We start from the raw sequence: 16,802 nt of genomic DNA on the forward strand, positions 1-16,802 counted from the left end.
CTCCTGCCCCCTCTGCCTTAAGTACACATGTCTCGGCATTAGCTAGCATGCCACATGCTGGCTGCGGTCCAGGCTGTGGGAGATGGGACACAGGCTGAATTAACAGGTTAACAGGTAGCTGGTAATGTCCCTCTGTTGTTTTCTTATTGAGGTAATAAACACTGAGTTGGGGGTTATAAACATTGCTATCAATTCCTTGCTGGGCTGGTCAGAAGTTCGCTGGGGGGGACACCAGAGTATCCTTCAGGGGCTTTGTGATGCCCCCCTCAGCTCAGCATTGTGGAAGGGAAGGGAGGGCTGCTCCAGCACCCCCTGGCTTCTAACCTGAGCCACTGCAGGCATGTGCCTGAATTTCTGGGATGTCTGCAGCTACAAACTGATTAAGCCTAGCCAAATTAGACTAACCTGAGCCTATATCTTAGGAGAGCACTGCTTAAATGGCCTTGAAGTGAAGGACAGCCCGGCTGTTTGGCTACTGTAGAACTGGCTGCGGTTTGCAATGCTGATGCTGCAACCCACATCTCACAGACACTGGAGTGCCAGCCTGCTGAACTTCCTTTGGGGATCCAGGCCTGAAACCTTAAGAAGAGGGAGGAGTGGAGGGTCTAGTCAAGGTTTGGTTTGCATTCTTCAGTAGGTAACTCTGTCAAGCAACCATACCTGTGCCTAGTGCCATCTGGCAAGAAGGCTGCAGCCATTTCTTTCAGATTTGGATCTAGCCACTCTTGTCTGTACTCAAATGTGGGGCTACCCTTGAGGGCCCTCTAGAGCTGCAGCACAAAGCAGCAGGCCTCTTTCTGATGGGGGTGAATTGCCAGAAGCATGTAACTCGACTACTTCAAAGTCTGCACTGGTTCTCAATAGTTTCCTGAGCACAATTCAGGAGTCTGACTTTTGCCTGTAAGTCCCTAAATAGTCATAGCTCTGTATAGTATGCCCCATCACCATCCCTAGCAGCAGCCAAAAGCAACCTCTTACTAGCACAATCAGTGCACCAGGCTGGCTTGGCCAAAACACGTAGCACATCATTCTGGGCAGCTGTCCCTTCTCTCTGGAACCCCTGCTCCCTTGAGCCCTCTCACAGGCCTGCACAGCTTCCAGAAGCATCCTAAGACTTTTTAATTTGGGCAGGCTTTTAGCTGGACAGGCACTATCCAGGGAGTCTGTTGTTTATTTTATTTTGGCATTTTATCTCTTTTGGTAATTCAGTTTTTATATATATTGAAAGCTGACATGGGCCTTTATGTGGGAGGAAAGAGGAAAGGGGTGAGGGTAGCAAAGAATTCAAATAAGTAAAGAATTATAGGTGGCTTTACTCATCAATTATGGTACAACAAACTCTATCCTAAACAGAAGAAAGAGGCAGAGTATTGATTTCCCCGCTCTGTGTTGCTGCTGATGGGAACTTGTCTTGGCTTCCTGACATGCCAGTCCCTTCAATTTGGGCAGAAACTGCTGCCAGCCACAGCCTGGTATGTACCTTCCCCTCGGCAATGAATCATAGAATCATAGAATCATAGAAGTAGGGTGGGAAGGGACCTTGTAGATCTTCAGGTCCGACCCCGTGCCTGGGCAGGAGGGAAACTGGGCTCAAGTGACCCCAGCTAGGTAGGCATCAAGCCGCTTCTTAAAGACCCCCAGGGTAGGAGCCAGCACCACTTCCCCTGGAAGTTGATTCCAGATCCTAGCCGCCCTAACTGTGAAGTAGTTCCTATGGATGTCTAATCTAAACCTACTCTCCAACAACTTGTGGTCATTATTCCTTGTTATCCTGAGGGGGCGCTAGGGGTCCCCCAAACCCTTCTGGTCCCCCCTAGTGAGTTTATAGACGGTCATAAGGTCCCCCCTCAGCCTTCTCTTGTGAAGGCTGAACAGGTTCAGGTCCTGTAGCCTCTCATTATAGGGTCTGCCCTGCTTTCCCCGGATCATGCGGGTGGCCCTCCTCTGCACCCTCTCAATGTTGTGCACATCCCTCTTGAAGTGGGGTGCCCAGAACTGGACACAGTACTCCAGCTGCGGCCTGACCAGTGTCGTGTAGAGGGGGAGGATCACCTCCTTGGCCCTACTTGAGATGCACCTGTGGATAAACAATAGAGTCCGGTTAGCCCTGCCTACCGTGACCTCGCATTGTCGGACCCATGTTCATCTTGGAGTCAATAGACTCCAAGATCCCTTTCTGCCTCCGTGCTCTCAAGAAGGGAGTTTCCCATCTTATAAGCATGCTGCTGGTTACTATTGACCAAGTCCAGCAACCTTCACTTCTCCATATTGAAACACATCCTGTTTTTGTTAGCCCACCCCTGCAACCTATCCAGGTCTCTCTGCAGTCTTTCCCTCCCTACTACCATGCCCACCTCACCCCAAATTTTGGTATCATCAGCAAATTTGAACAGGTTGCTTTTCACCCTGTCATCAAAATCGCTGATAAAGAAATTGAACAGTGCAGGCCCCAGGACCGAGCCCTGGGGGACTCCGCAGCCCACTTCCCCCAGGTCGAATATGACCCATCCACCACCACCCTCTGAGTGTGACCCTTTAGCCAATTAGCAATCCATCTGACCATGTAGGCATCGATGCCATAGTACCCTAGTTTTTTAATGAGGATGTGCTGGTCGACAGTGTCAAAGGCCTTGCTGAAGTCCAGAAAGACTACATCCACGGTGACACCTGCATCCAATGCTTTTGTGACCTGATCGTAAAAGGCAATTAAGTTGCTCTGACATGACCTGCCCTTAATGAAACCATGCTGGTTGCCCTTGAGCATCATCCCCGATGCCGGCCCATCACAGATGTACTCCTTGATGATCTTCTCAAAGAGTTTCCCCCTGGGACATGTGGGCTTGAACCTTCTGAGCCAAAGACGGGAACTGAGCTCTGCTCTCCCACCTGGGCAGCTCAGACGGACCCAGCATGGGCACTCTGCCTCCCACCAGGCTTTGCTCTGCAGCACAAGCCTGGGCTTTTAAATCCAACTTCAAGACACACATACACTGTAGTGAGACCTGGAAAGGTCACTTCAAGTTTCATTTCCCATGTCCTCCCCTCCCTGGGGACTGACAACAAGCCGTTGATCCAGAATGCACAAGCAATCCTTGCCCAACTGTATGAGCGGGGCCACCAGACAGCCTAGGACAGCAATTCTCAACTGGAGGGTCATGACCCAGAACTGGGTCGCAAGATGATATGAAAAGGTAATGAACAAACTTTAAAAATAGAGTCTCCTTTAAAGGACTAATATGTGGAAACCATGGGCTGGCAGAGTTCCAGCATCCAGAGGCTGCCGAGGGGCTGAGTCAGTCACGTGCCAGAAGCTTGGGAAATCCTTGGATAGGAACAAGCAGATGCATTACGGAGGCACTGGGTCTTGACAGGTCTGGAGTCTCCTGGGCCAAGGGGCCAAACTTCTTCTGTGTTCCACAGGCAAAAGCAATACCCCGTCGCCATGGATCTCAGCTCAGTGGGGAAGGGATCAAGTGGTTCCCTAAGTGGCCTCAAATAAGGGTTGGGGTTTTTTTCCATTTACAAATGATACTTTTTTAAAACAGTTCATTAGTTAGCTGTAAGTTTTCTGCCTTTGTTTCTCATATGTGAAACATTTGGCATGAAAAGCTTTTGACAGAAGGCGAGCGGCTTCACCGTCTTCACATCCCCATGGACACATGCTACTGCAGACAAGTGCTTTTTAGAGGTCATTTAAACAACCACAAGGCACTGGAGAAGAGCCCAGTGTTGCAGAATGCGCCGCGGCAGCTCATTGCTCTAGATCCTAGCTCGTCCGGGAGGAAGTACTTGAAGACTTTTGAATCTGTGATCCCAGCTGTGCAACACAGAGCAAAGGAGAAAGTGTGAGATGGCTTAGAAAGGAATCAAGGAGAGGTGCAGACAGAGCTGCTGTTGGTAGGGGGTTTGGCAGCCCAGAGGTCAGCCTTTTTGACATTTTATATCAAAAGAATTTGGATGGAAACATGACGAGCATTTCCACAGAAGGTCTCAGCTGAATGCACACGTCTGATCTTCCACGTAAAAGAATCAAAACCCTTCCTGGCCTGTGGCTGCTGTTGTAATGCCTGTATTAAGAAAAGACCAGAAAGAGTGAATATAAAATAACAACTGAGAGCTAAGTATGGTAATGCAGGACTGAGCAGCTCAGCTTTCCCATGGCTGCACACCACAAGGCTCTGCACAGCTGTGCAAGGGGCGTCAGAAATCACTGGGAGCAGGAGTGAGCTGTGGAAATGCCTCTCCTGCCAGCCTGGGAGAGTGTCCAGGTGAGCAAAGAGGAACAGAGCGAACCTGGTTTGACCCAGAGCGACATGGTCACGTAGTGCCCAACACAGACTGTTCTGTGACTTTTGCTGTCTGAAATGTCAATGGAGCCAAGGACGACTGATCAGCAAGAGGTAGAGGAAACCTTTGGTATGGACAGTAAATCCTGGGGGCAGGGGAAGGCTGTTACCTCTGTGTACCTTTTTAACACGTGTGAGTGGGACCGGGGCCGCACAGGGCCTCTGTGTTGGGTATGGCAGCCCCCTCCCTCCTCTGGCCCAGGCCACTTTACAAGAGTGTGAGACAGAAAGCAGAGGTGTGTCTCCCCCTTCACGCTTGGATGAGTGGCTGGTTGGGAGAGCGAGGGACCAGGCTCTGCAGCTGCGGGAGTCACAGAGCTGGGGAGATTGCTTTTTGTGGAAAGGAAGGAAGCTCCCAGCAAGGACCGGCTGAATACAGGGCTGTCTTCTGCAGGAAGTCCTGGCATTGTGCCATTTCACTCTGCTCTGAACTAACAGGAAAACCTGCAGAACAGAGAACTGGAAAGATTTCAGTTTAGGATCTTCAATACATTGCATTTCCAGAATGCTGAAACAAGGTCAGAAGTAAGAGGATAAACTAAAAGCCCAGGGCACTGGTTGCTTTAGTGGCACCAGGGCCCGGTGCCAATGTTTGCAGGGGCCAGGGACCTGGGAGCCGCTGCCTGGAGGAGGTAGGAGGCACAAATAGGCCACCTGGTGAGATGCAGGAGCCCCAGCCTAGGGTGCAGGGTGCTACAGGCATCGCTTTCCCCTCCCTCCTGCCAGTCCTGGAGCCAGAATTGCTCTGCCACTGCCCACGTGAGCCAGAGCTGCTGCCACATTTCATAGTTGTTAGGATCAGAAGGGACTGGAGCAGATCATCAAGTCCGAACCCCTGCCATGGGCAGGAATGAATGCTGGGATCAAACGACCCTGGCTAGGTGATTATCTAGCCTCCTTTTGAAGGCCCCCAGGGTAGGAGAGAGCACCGCTTCCCTCGAAAGTTGGTTCCAGATCCTAGCTGCCCTGACTGTGAAGTAGTGTCTCCTGATATCTAGGCTGAACCTACTCTCAATCAACTTGTGGCCGTTATTCCTAGTTACTACGGGTAGTGCTCAGGGGAACAGGGCCTCTGCCATTCCCAGCTGGTCCCCCCTGGACCCTCTCAATGCTGGCCACATCCCTCCTGAAGTGCGGCACCCACAAATGGACACAGCACTCCGCCTGCCGCCTGACCGCCTCTCCCCAGAGCTTAGTGTCGTCTGCGAATTTAAACAAGGTGCTTTTCATCCCCTCCTCCAAGTCGCTGATAAAGATGTTGAACAGTGCGGGCCCGAGGACCGAGCCCTGGGGGACCCCACTGCCCACATCTCTCCAGGTTGAAAACAACCCGTCCACCACCACTCTCTGGGTGCAGCCCTCCAGCCAATTTGCGACCCCTCTGACTGTGTAGGCATCAGTGCCAGTCACCTAGTTTTTTTATGAGAATGAGGTGAGACAGTGTCAAAGGCCTTCCTGAAGTCCAGAAAGTCTACGTCCACTGTGACATAGTGTCCAAGGATTTTGTGACCTGATCATAAAAGGCAGCCAGGTTGGTCTGACAGCACCTGCCTTGAATGAACCCATATTGATCGCCCCTGAGCATCATCCCCCCTGCTGGTCCCTCGCAGTTGTGCTCCTGGATAATTTTCTCAAAGAGCTTCCCCAGGACTGAGGTAAGACTAATGGGCCTATAGTTACATGGGTCCTTTTTCCTCTGTTTTTTGAAAATGGGGACCACATTAGCCTTTTCCCAGTCCTCTGGCACCTGGCCAGAGCACCACGAGTGCTCGTAAAGCCATGCCAGGCACCCTGCAGTGACCCCTGCCAATTCCTTCAGCACCCTGGGGTGGAGAGCATCTGGACCTGCTGATTTAAACATGTCCAGCCCCACCAGAAGTTCCCTAACTAGGTCCTCCCTGACCCTAGGCCTAGTGGTGCCTTTTCTGAGTCTGTCCAGAATCCCAGTGGGGGGGGGATGTCCTGGTCCCTGCTCAGAAAATGGAGGCAAAGAATTTGTTAAAGAAGTCAGTTTTTTTCTGGTGCAACCGCTAGGCCTGTACGAGTCGGCAGCGATCTGATCCAGGTTTGCATTGCCAGACCACAGGAGCGCAGGGTCATGTCGGTACCCCACGGCCAGAAGCAGGAGTGGGAGTAGGCGTGTGTGTATGTGCAACGAGGGAGGGAGGGAGAGACTGTGTGTGCAATGATGTGTGCATGCAATGAGAGAAGGAGGGAGACACTGTGTGTGTGTGTGTGTGTGTGTGCATGTCACAAGTTTTGCCTGTCAGCAGCCAGAGGTGCAGGGCTCCAGAACCCAGAAGACCTGCACCGATCTCCTCGACAGCTGGCAGGCTTCAAGGCCGCAGCAGGGGCCACCATCCCTGCAGCTTTCACCTTTCTGCACCTTAACACACACAGTGTCACCCATGGCACAAGTTTTGGTTGTCCGCAGCTTGAGGTGCAGTTTCCCCCAAACCCCTGCACCTATCTCCTTAAAACTTCACAGGCTTTGTGGCCTGAGCAGGGGCCACAACCCCTGCAGTTTTCAGCCCACTGCACCATGACACACACAGGGTCATCTATGCCACGAGTTTTGCCTGTCAGCAGCTTGAGGAGCAGTTCCCCCACAACCCCTGCACTGATCTTCTTAAAATTTGGCAGGCTTTGTGGCCTCCCAAGGAGCCACCACCCCTGCAGCTTTCACCCCCCTGTGGTGTAACACATAGACATGACATGAGTTTTGCATTCAAGAATTTGGGGTGCAGTTCCCCCCAAACCTCTGCACCATATTGTGAAAATTAGCAAAATGAAGGAATCACCAAATTGCTCCTCTACACCAGCCCCAGCCTCTCACTAGCCACAGTGCCCTGTGCCCCACAGTCCCTTTACCCGCTACTTCAGCAGTAAGAGCAAGGAGCCTTTGGCAGCTGGGGGGAAGAAGACTGCCTGCCTAGAGGCGGATGGTTAGTGAGGAGCATTGTGCTCCAAGGCAGGACAGTCTGGGTCCCCTCCAAACACCTTGAGCTTGGTCCAGCGCAGTGTTTCTCAGCCAAGGTGCCATGGCAGCCTGCAGGGCCTTGAGATCCTCTCAAAGGTGCTGCAGGGTGCCATGCGGTGTTAGCATTGTTAGGTGTGCAAATATGATTCACACGATAAACCCAGAGATTTCAAATAGGAATTTATGTTGATAAAAACATTCTGCCCTGTCGTGGTCTTTACCAGTTCTTTTTAATAGAAGCATTGCTGTATTATTTTTCTGTAGTCAAAAAACTAGTGAAAACTAAGCTGGTAGTTTCTGGGAGGGCTTTGAGTCTACAAAAGTTATCAGCCACTGGTGTAGTGACACTCTGGAGCTCTGCACGTTCCTATTTGCCCCGTGACCCGCCAGGTCTCCGTGAATCCTGCCAACAACCTGGCCTCAACGCTACGTGAGAGTTTGAACACAAACCCACAAAATTGCCCGTGACCTGTGTCAGAACCAAGTATTTAGATGCCTGTGGCACAGTGGAATATTCCTTTGGTTTGATCCATAGTGGAACATTTTGCTGTCAATCATTAAAGTAGGTCACAGCAAGGAAAAAGTAGGTCAGAGGTGGAAAATTCCACTATGTAGCGATATGCCACTGTAATGGAAAGTTACAGCTTTAGAAAAAGTTCCTGCCAACTTCATGCAAATACGTACACCATGATTGGCCGGTTCCAAATTATTCCTACGTGGCGACTAGCAATTGGCTCGCTAGCCGTATAAAAGGTAAATCAGTTTCCGCCCAGGTTTGAAGAACTCCTCATAGTTCTCCAGGTGGGAGAACTCCACATCTCTCCAGCTTAGCACGTTGGAGCATTAGGAGAACTCAGAGAGCGAGCCCGGAGAGCTCGAACTCCGTGCATATATCTCTGAGAAACCCTGGTGGATTGATCACCCATCAGGGACTTCCCGTCGCCGACCTACCCGACAACCCCCCCCCCCTTCTTGCATGCTTGCTCAGCCGTTCACGGACGTCTCATCTTCCAGAAAGTTTTCATTTTGTTCAGTTTACAACGGTAACCTAAGCCAGTCAACTCTGCCTGCACCTATACATCAGGGGCGTAAGTAAACAATCTATTTGTTACCATTACGCTTCCGTGCCTAATTCCACTCCGTCTGTCGAAAAGTACCCACCTGCCGTTCCGGGCTACTGGCCATAGCCCCAGCCTACCACTCGACTGCCACAACCTGATCCTGGCTGACATAACAAGCCGGCAGAGGCAAGCATGGAGTTGCCTAGAGCAGTGTGTTGTACATCAGGGGCTCTTGGCAAATTTGGAAGCTGGGGAGTTACCCAGCAGAAGGGGGAGGATTGCCAGAAAAGCAACAATGTGCTCCTTTCACGTTCCGGCCAGATATTCACAAAAGCAAAAAAGCTGCTCTTCCCTCAGCCAGGGCTGTTAAACTTCCACTTGCTTTTCCTGGACAGCATTTATAGACTGAACTACATTTACACTTACATTTAGTCTGCACGCTCTCCTCCAACCATGTGGAGGAACCTCCAGAAGGGGTCACCACCTCCTGAAAATGCTGGCCGGTGCACTACCACGTCTGCCCTGCCAGAGGGAGTGGATCTGACCCTTCACAGTTCAGACACTCATTTCCCTGTGGGAGCTTTGAAAGGTTTCCCTTGACAGCTGCGTGTTTCCTGATTTGACTAAAGCACATGTCTGTAATTACACAAACAGACCAGTGAGTGCAGTAGTGATGCAGCGTGAGCAGAAAAATACATGTGAGCATGGGCAGACCTATCATTTTGAAAAGCGGGGTGCAGAAGGTGTGGTGCATTATGGCATATAACTCAACACATATTTTTCATTCAGTTAAAAATAAACGAGAAGCTGTACACTAAGTGGCTGGCCCATGGTCCATCCCCACTTCCTACCAATAATGCTGTCTCAGACAATTGAAATAAAACTGTCTGGGCAGGGTTATTTCCATTAATAAAAATCATAGAATCATAGAAAATAAGGGTTGGAAGAGACTTCAGGAGGTCACATCTAGTCCAACCCTCTGTTCAAAGCAGGACCAGCCCAACTAGATGATCCCAGTCAAGGCTTTATCTAGCCAGGCCTTAAAAACCTCCAAGTATTTTGCTTCTGGTCCACTTTTGGGTCTGCTGCTGAGCGTGCAGGGGAACCCCACCATGTGCCTGTGGGATGCTCCATCTGCCCAGGCACCACAGCCTTCAAAGCCCCTGCTACCTAGAGGTATGTAGAAAAAACATTTAAAACTGTATCTCCATCTGAATCACTAAATCTGTCTGAATCTCTCTGAATCGATACAGAGAGATTCAAGGGTCCTCTGATTCAATTCAGATTTGAAGATTTGGCCACCAAATCGGGCTGAATCTCCACCAAATCGAATCAGGGACCGAAGCTTCGCACAGGCCTACTGTTTTTGTGTGGATTGGCAGGGAATGGGGGGGAAATGCATTGCTCCTGGGCAGTTTTTTCTTTCTTCCCTCAGTGGGGGTGTTAGGTCATGCTGGGCATTTGTGTTGATCACAGGGGGGGAGTGGGGAGCTGGAGTAGACTGATCATGGCCCTGTAACACCACTTTGGGGGCAGCTGTCCTGGGCGAGGGGATCTCCGGTAACCCAGGAACCTTGAGGATCCTCAGTAACAACCACTGCAAAAATTCTGTACAGTTTGACATGATACAAATGAGAGAAGACACCAGATTCCTTCTGTTTTACATACAAATGCATGTAGTACTGTTTCCGTTGAGGCTTTAGATAAACCATGAGTTACAGTTTTACATTTACATTTTTGCATTACATTTGTATAAGTTCAAGCCTTGACAGATATGATTTTTACATACATGAGGGAAGTAGCAGGGGGAAGAAGCTAGGAGGGCCTGTCCACAGAGGGGAGGGCATGTAGGCCAGCACCAATCAGGGGTGCTAAGAGAGAGCCCCCCTGCCATGGGGGAAGAAGCTGGCTGAAAAACAGTTTTATATGTGAAGAGAATAATCTTATATCATAAGAAGAGGTTTTTTTTCCCCCAGACGGAGCCCCAGCCAGCAGACAAGAGGCACAGAGACAGCTTGCCACTGCCAACTGCTCCCAGGAATGTTAATACACTATGATCTGGAGAAGTTGAGTCAGAATAAACTGCCCACCTTGAAGTCCTACATCAACAGGACTGGCTGAGTGTGTGTGGGTGGGTGTGTGGGTGCTTGGTTGTACTGGAAGTCCCACCATGGAGCGGAGAAGCTGGGATGCCCTTGATAGTAAACACCTGGCTGAAAGCCGTTTTTGTGTGTGTATGAAAAGAAAAACATTACATCACATAGTTTAACCAACCAACACTGTTCAAACCTATATGTAGTCTTGGTCTTGATTTTTAGGGAAAGCCCTTTTTTAAGATTTTACCCAAAAAACAAAAAGGAAGCTACTCTCTGCAGTGAAAGAACTGAGCATTTTTAGCACCCACTTTTCACCAGCACTAAGCAGGGTGCTGTGTGTATGTATGCATGAGTGTGCAAACTGGGATGCCATTGGTCTGCAAGTGGTGAACTATAGGCAAGATGGAGGGAGGGAGGCTATTAAACATTAGGCATCTATTCTATTGCCACTCACCACACTGGGATGCAGCAGACACATTTTCATCCTGGACATTCAAGCCAACTCCAGGACAATATTTCAGTTCAGCACTATTGCTATAGTAAACAGCATGGGGGGGGAAGGGAGGTAAGTGGGGGAGCGAGAGAGGAAGGGGAAGGGATGTCCTTGGTAGTGAAAAAATGACTGGAAAACTTTGTTTTGTAAAGAAAGATTTTTTTCAGATTTTGCAGGAGGAAGACATTAAGTAATATTTTGATTACAGCAGAAAGTGCGCTATGCTAGACACAATGAAACATGAAAGCATGAATGTTGTTGTAAAAGGGACTCGGGCAGGAGCCCTGTTACTTAGGCAAGGTCAGGCCAGACTGACCAGTTGATGAACCCTGCCAGGTGGGAAGAATTACACACCTGAGACAAAATTGGGTGATTAGCTCACCAAAACTGGTATAAAACTGGTGGCAGGATACAGATTGATCACGTTTGGGCACCCAAAGACAAAGCAGGAAGGATGGAGATATCTAAGAGGAATAAGCCATACCTGCAGATAGAAGGACGCCAGGGGAGCAGAACTTCAAGGTACACGGCAGGTCAGCTGCAAAGGAGATTACCTCCCTGCGAATCCCTCTGGCACTGGTGAGTGACGGAAGATATAGAGACTCTGGCAGGAGGATCCACCGGTGGCTCAAAGGAAGAGGGATTGCACCCCTCAAGATAAGGGAGAGACTTGGAGCTCACTCCAAGCCTGGACTCTGTCGGGACTGTTTATTTAGAGAGCAGGAAGGCAGACAGAGAGAGAGCGCAGCAGGAGGCCGCTCTCAGTAGTGCACACCCATAGAGAATGAGAGATGACAGAGCACGCCCTGCTAATGAGGCAATTAACTGTGATAAACTTTGTACCAAAATATCTACAAAGTATCAAGCATGAGGATTTCCTCACTGTAACACCCACTACCCTCACCAATATAGTAATTGGTGAGGAGACTGTATCTAAACCACTGTTGAGTAGAAAATAAACGAACAATGTGAGCAGTTGACAGCAGGTTGGCATTTATCTGTCTCACAAGCACAGAGAGCACTGATCTCCTTTTCTTTTCTTTTCTTTACAGTCCAAGTCGTGGCAGGAGAGCATAAAGGCGTGATGAAGATTTGTTGTAATGGTAAAGTATAAAGCCCCCTAGCCATAGGCCTTCAGAGAAGGTGGGGAAAGGCTATTTTGCCCTGGAAGCCCCCACCCTCACCCAGCCATGGGACAAGGCATGTGGTGCAAGGAAGGACTATTCTTAGATGTGCAAACTTTAAAAAGGTATTTCTGGATTTTGCAGGAGGAAGACATTAAGTAATATTTTGACTGTATCAGAAAGTGTGCTATGCTAGACAAAATGAAACATGAAATCATGACTGTTGTAATGCTAAAGCCTGAAGCCCTTAGCCATGGGCCTTCAGGGAAGGTGGGGGAAGCTGTGTGGAAGGGCTATTCTGCCCAAGAAGACCCAGCAGGACAGAATACCACAGCAACCAGCTGCCCTGCTTGAACTCCTACATTAACAGGACTGGCAGGTTTTATCAAGACTTTTGCAAAAAAAAGTGGGTTCTATCTAAAATCCGCCACACCACAGGAAAGACTTGGGGAGAGAGGGAGGACAGACGGGAGTGTATGTGGATGTAGAGTACACAAGTAAGGTAAAAAAATTGGGGCTACATGAACAAAGACACAAAAAAAAAAGTACTGTGGGGGGGATGCACTTGGTAGTGAAAAGCTGGCTAAAAACTTTGTGTGTGTGAAAAGAACATTATCACAAAATTTACTTTCAACCAACACTGTTCAAACCTGCATGTAGTCTTGATCTTGATTTTTAGGGAAAACCTTTTTTCTTGGGTTAAAAGAAAGAAAGAAAAAGAAAACAGGCTAGACTGGGCATTCTTAAAGAAGCTGCACTATAGCAAGAGTGAGGGGAGGCACGCAGGCCAGCACCAACCGGGGGTGCTGAGAGGGAACCACCAGCCATGAGTAAAGCATAGTTACTTGGGATAATTACCTGGACTACATGAAAAGACAACCCAAGAAAAGCAAACAATACATGCATGATCCTTGAAATAAGCTAATGACGCACAGTTCACTAAGTAGCTGCTTGGAATAGCTTGACCATTTGTAATTTTTTAGCATTTTTAAATCTTGCACACTGCACTGCAGACCGGGGCACGTAGAATCAGCAGGGGGAGCAGGAAGACGCAGCGTGGGTGTGCATGTCTGTAAGCCCCATGTAGAAAAATGTGACTGAGCAGTAGGCACCCACAGTGCTAGAAGACAAGAGTACAAAGGTGGGGGGGGGGAGGCTACTTTGCCGAGAAGCCCCAGCCATGTGGCAGGAGTGGGGGCCAACAGCAATTGTGAAAGGCTCGGAGGGCCTGTCCGGAGAAGGGTGTTCTCTGAAAAACTGCACTGTAGCAAGAGAGGGCATGTAGGCCCAAATGAGACCCAAAAAGAGAGAGAGACCGTTTTCTCTGACACGTTACATCCCAAAACCGAAACTACATTCTACTAATTTTGCTGTACCTACTGGACCCAGCACCCATACATAGCAGTGCTTTTCGTCTGTGACTGGAGAGTTCACCGAGCCCAAGTAAGGTAATAACAAGGTGCATTGCAGAGCACTATCAGTGAGGGTAACCAGTACGTTAAGCTGTACCCTCTGCCACTTGCTCCCAGGAATGTTACCCTGTGCCAGCTGCTCCTAGAAACTGCCAACTGTTCCCAGGAATGTTAATACACTATGGTCTGGAGAGGTTGGGATCCTGCTGGTATTCCAGTGGTGAAGCATAGGCTCAAGCAGATACCAGGGTTTTACACACACACGTGTGTGTGTGTATGAATCTTAAGCAGAAGCTGCCCAGCTTGTTGAAAATAGCCAATGATATGCCCAGCTTGAACTCTTACATCATTGGGACTGACTGAGTGCAGGGGGGAGTTGGTGGAAATGTGGCCATAGGCAAAGGAGCAGGGTGAACAGACTCAAATGGGTGTGTGGGTGTGAGAGAGTTTAGGTTAAAAGTGAGCTCTTATTTCTGTGCTGTGAAATACTTTCTATTTGCCATTTAAGTTTATTAGAAAAAGTCTATTTTTTAAGTGTGACGAGGCTTTTTAGGCTAAATATTTATTTAGAACAAAGGTTTGCAAAGTACTCCTTTCGAAATGCGTGGTTGTCTAAATAGCTCCTGTGGCGGGTCAGTAGGGGGTAACATGTTCTGCCAACACCCCGAGAAGGGTCTGTCCAGGTTCTGTGTCCTCGGGGAAACATAAGCTTAATAGTCCTATGAGTACTTGACCCAATACAAGAACTTGGGGCACTTCCCCAAGTCGGGGGACAAAAAGGATAGTCTCCCTTAGTCCGCAGACCCAAGGGGCCTCCTAGGCATAAGTAAACCCACCCCTCAGTAAGTCTCCTACACCAGTCACAAAGGAGAACTTTATTGATTATAGAGGGTAGGGTTACAAGGGTAGAGCAATATCAGAGAAATCCCAGAGCATTCACAGAAGAGCGACAAGCCATGGGGCAGGAGTGAGGGAGGAAAGTTTTTTGCCTGAGAAGCCCAGTCATGGTGAAAGCACCAGCAAGGGGTGGCAAGCCCTAGACCCCAGGCCAGCCATAGGGAAAGCAGTAGGGGCAGGGAACAGGCTAAGGAGGCCCTGTGGCAACAGTGAAGAAGGTCCACCATTGAGTTGTTGGCTACAAAGGACCAACTCACAGGATCATCATAAAATTCTAGTTTATTGGACAGATGCAAAAGTCAGACCATAAACCTTGGTGCTGATCCCCTCAAACACGCACACATTCATGCACACACACATACAGTAGCTAGCTCTGAACACTAAACACTGGTGTCAAGATATACCTATCCCCAAGTGCTGGAGTCTGCCGTCGATGGCCAGTCGAAGCTTCTTTCAGTGCGATGTTGCTGCAGAAGTGGGTAGCCGGCTGGTCCTTCTGGGTAAACAGGCAGGGTGCTGGTCAGGTCAAAGCGGGCACCATCAGGGGTTATTCTTTGTTGCCTTTTCTCCCTCTCTGGCAGGCTTTGGCGACCCCCCAGTTCTCAGGCTTACCCAATCCAGGGGTCATTGACCGTGAGGGACGTCCCCAGCCATGGGTAAAGCAGCATGGGTAAGAGGCAAGGAGAAGGGCGGTCCAGGGAGGCGAGAGCATGTGCTTAGAGGTCCCAGCACCCTCTACGCCCACACTTCCCAGCCAAGCCATGGGGCAGGAGGGAGGGAGGGTTTTTTTGCCCAAGAATCCCAAGCAGGCAGGGTTGGTAAGCAAAGTGCAAACCCCAAGCTGTGGGAAAAGAGGGAGCTAGGGAGCAAGGGACATTAGGGCTTGTTCATTCCCTGGGACATGGCCAGTAACCAGGAAGAAAGGTGGGTGGGTGTGTGTGGTGGTGGTGGTGTTTGTCTGTCTGTCTGCAGCATGAGGAAGAAGGAGTGAGGCCCTATTCTGGTACAGTTACAGTCTTGAAATATCTCTGGGATGAGTTGAAAGAAACTTATGGATATTCTTTCATGAGCTCAGACAGTGATAGAGAGTCACCGAAGACCCAAAATGAGAGAGGCCAGTTTCTCTGACGTTACAAATCACTTTACATGGTGATTTAGAAGCAAGCAATAAGAAGAAAAAATAAATAAAATCCCAAACTTTAGGACATGGATGGAAAATGAGAATTTAAACAATGCAAATAATGTAGTCACTTCTGCAGGATTGAATGTTATTGATCCAGAGATTCACTGTCATATTGAAGAAACCCATGAAAAAAATCACTAAGGGAAATGGACTGCAGATTTTTCGGGGACATGTGAATTTTTCAGGGACAGTCATCCTAGGTTGACCAAGCTTTAGGTGCTGATGTATTCACAGAATAGGAGGACTTGTCTACATCATCGCGCAACAGGTTAATGGTGAATTCCCACTTGCTTTTTTCAGTAAAAGAATATTAAGAGTAGCGAAGAGGCACCTGGCAGTATCATTGCCAACATTTTTATTGGAGATGAAAATGGCATCAGGTGAGTGTCTGAGGCTCCTGTTCTTCTCTTCTGCCTGCTGTGCATGGTGGGAGCAGCATATGAAGCACAGCATTCGGGAACTAGAAGTAGGAGGGAGGGGGAAGTTAAGATGCGTAAGACTTTGTGTTGTAAAACCACCACGCAGTCCCTCCAGCCCTGAAATGGGGGTACCCTCCTGTGCGCAAGCGGGTGGGGGATGGGGCACGAGGGGTGAGAAGGGGGGAAGGGTGTATCCCCCACCCTGCCTCGAAGCCTTGCCCTGCGACTGCAGGACTTCATGCTGTGGGATAGCTTGCACCAACACTAATGGCAATTAAACCCTATTTACATAAAAATGTAAGTAAACAATGCGAGCCACTCTCCCTCAGGGCACAGCCAAGTGTCTCTCTTACCTTTGCGTTGCTTGGGTTTCCTGTTTCAAGTGTTGCAAAAGTGGTTTCATCCTGCAGCTGCACCGACATCAACAACCAGCACTGTTGTTGAACCGGTTGTGCCATGAGGGGCAAGTGTCCCGCTGGGCTGAGTCCCATTCTCTGTTCGTGCATACAGCGCAGGCACCCGGATCCCTGCTCCATGACTTTATAGGCGCTCACGGGGGCAGCTCCCCACCCCCATCCGGCCTCATTCTGTTATAAAAAAAATTTTTTTAAACCCCATACAGTCTGCCACCAGCATGGAAAGCACGTGAAAACCCCCATGGGCTGCAAAAGTGCACAAAAAGCACAGCCCCCAAAAACTCACCAGAACAGAAGTCTTCCCTGTGCAAAAAGTAGCGGAGGAAAAATTTTGCTGGAGGCAGCTTTGTAAAGTGGGTGCATGGGAGACGCAAT

At 49.3% G+C, this 16,802-nt stretch overlaps 2 long non-coding RNA genes across 3 annotated transcripts; one reads left to right on the plus strand and one right to left on the minus strand.

Annotated features, from left to right (window-relative positions):
• Positions 1-1,293: 1,293 nt before the first annotated feature.
• On the minus strand, positions 1,294-11,548 carry LOC132245487 (uncharacterized). Its single transcript, XR_009457206.1, has 2 exons — positions 11,461-11,548; positions 1,294-4,067 (listed from the first exon to the last, which is right to left on the minus strand). It is a non-coding gene; the product is annotated as an uncharacterized LOC132245487 (long non-coding RNA).
• LOC109285071 (uncharacterized) lies at positions 6,042-15,837 on the plus strand. Of its 2 annotated transcripts, none has more exons than XR_009457205.1 (3): positions 6,042-8,414; positions 12,029-12,079; positions 12,245-15,837. It is a non-coding gene; the product is annotated as an uncharacterized LOC109285071 (long non-coding RNA). The 2 variants fall into 2 exon arrangements; XR_009457204.1 differs by lacking the exon at positions 6,042-8,414 and adding an exon at positions 8,437-9,563.
• The last annotated feature ends 965 nt before the right edge of the window (positions 15,838-16,802 follow it).

Source organism: Alligator mississippiensis, chromosome 15, assembly GCF_030867095.1.
Source record: "Alligator mississippiensis isolate rAllMis1 chromosome 15, rAllMis1, whole genome shotgun sequence".
Taxonomy (NCBI): Eukaryota; Metazoa; Chordata; order Crocodylia; family Alligatoridae; genus Alligator; species Alligator mississippiensis.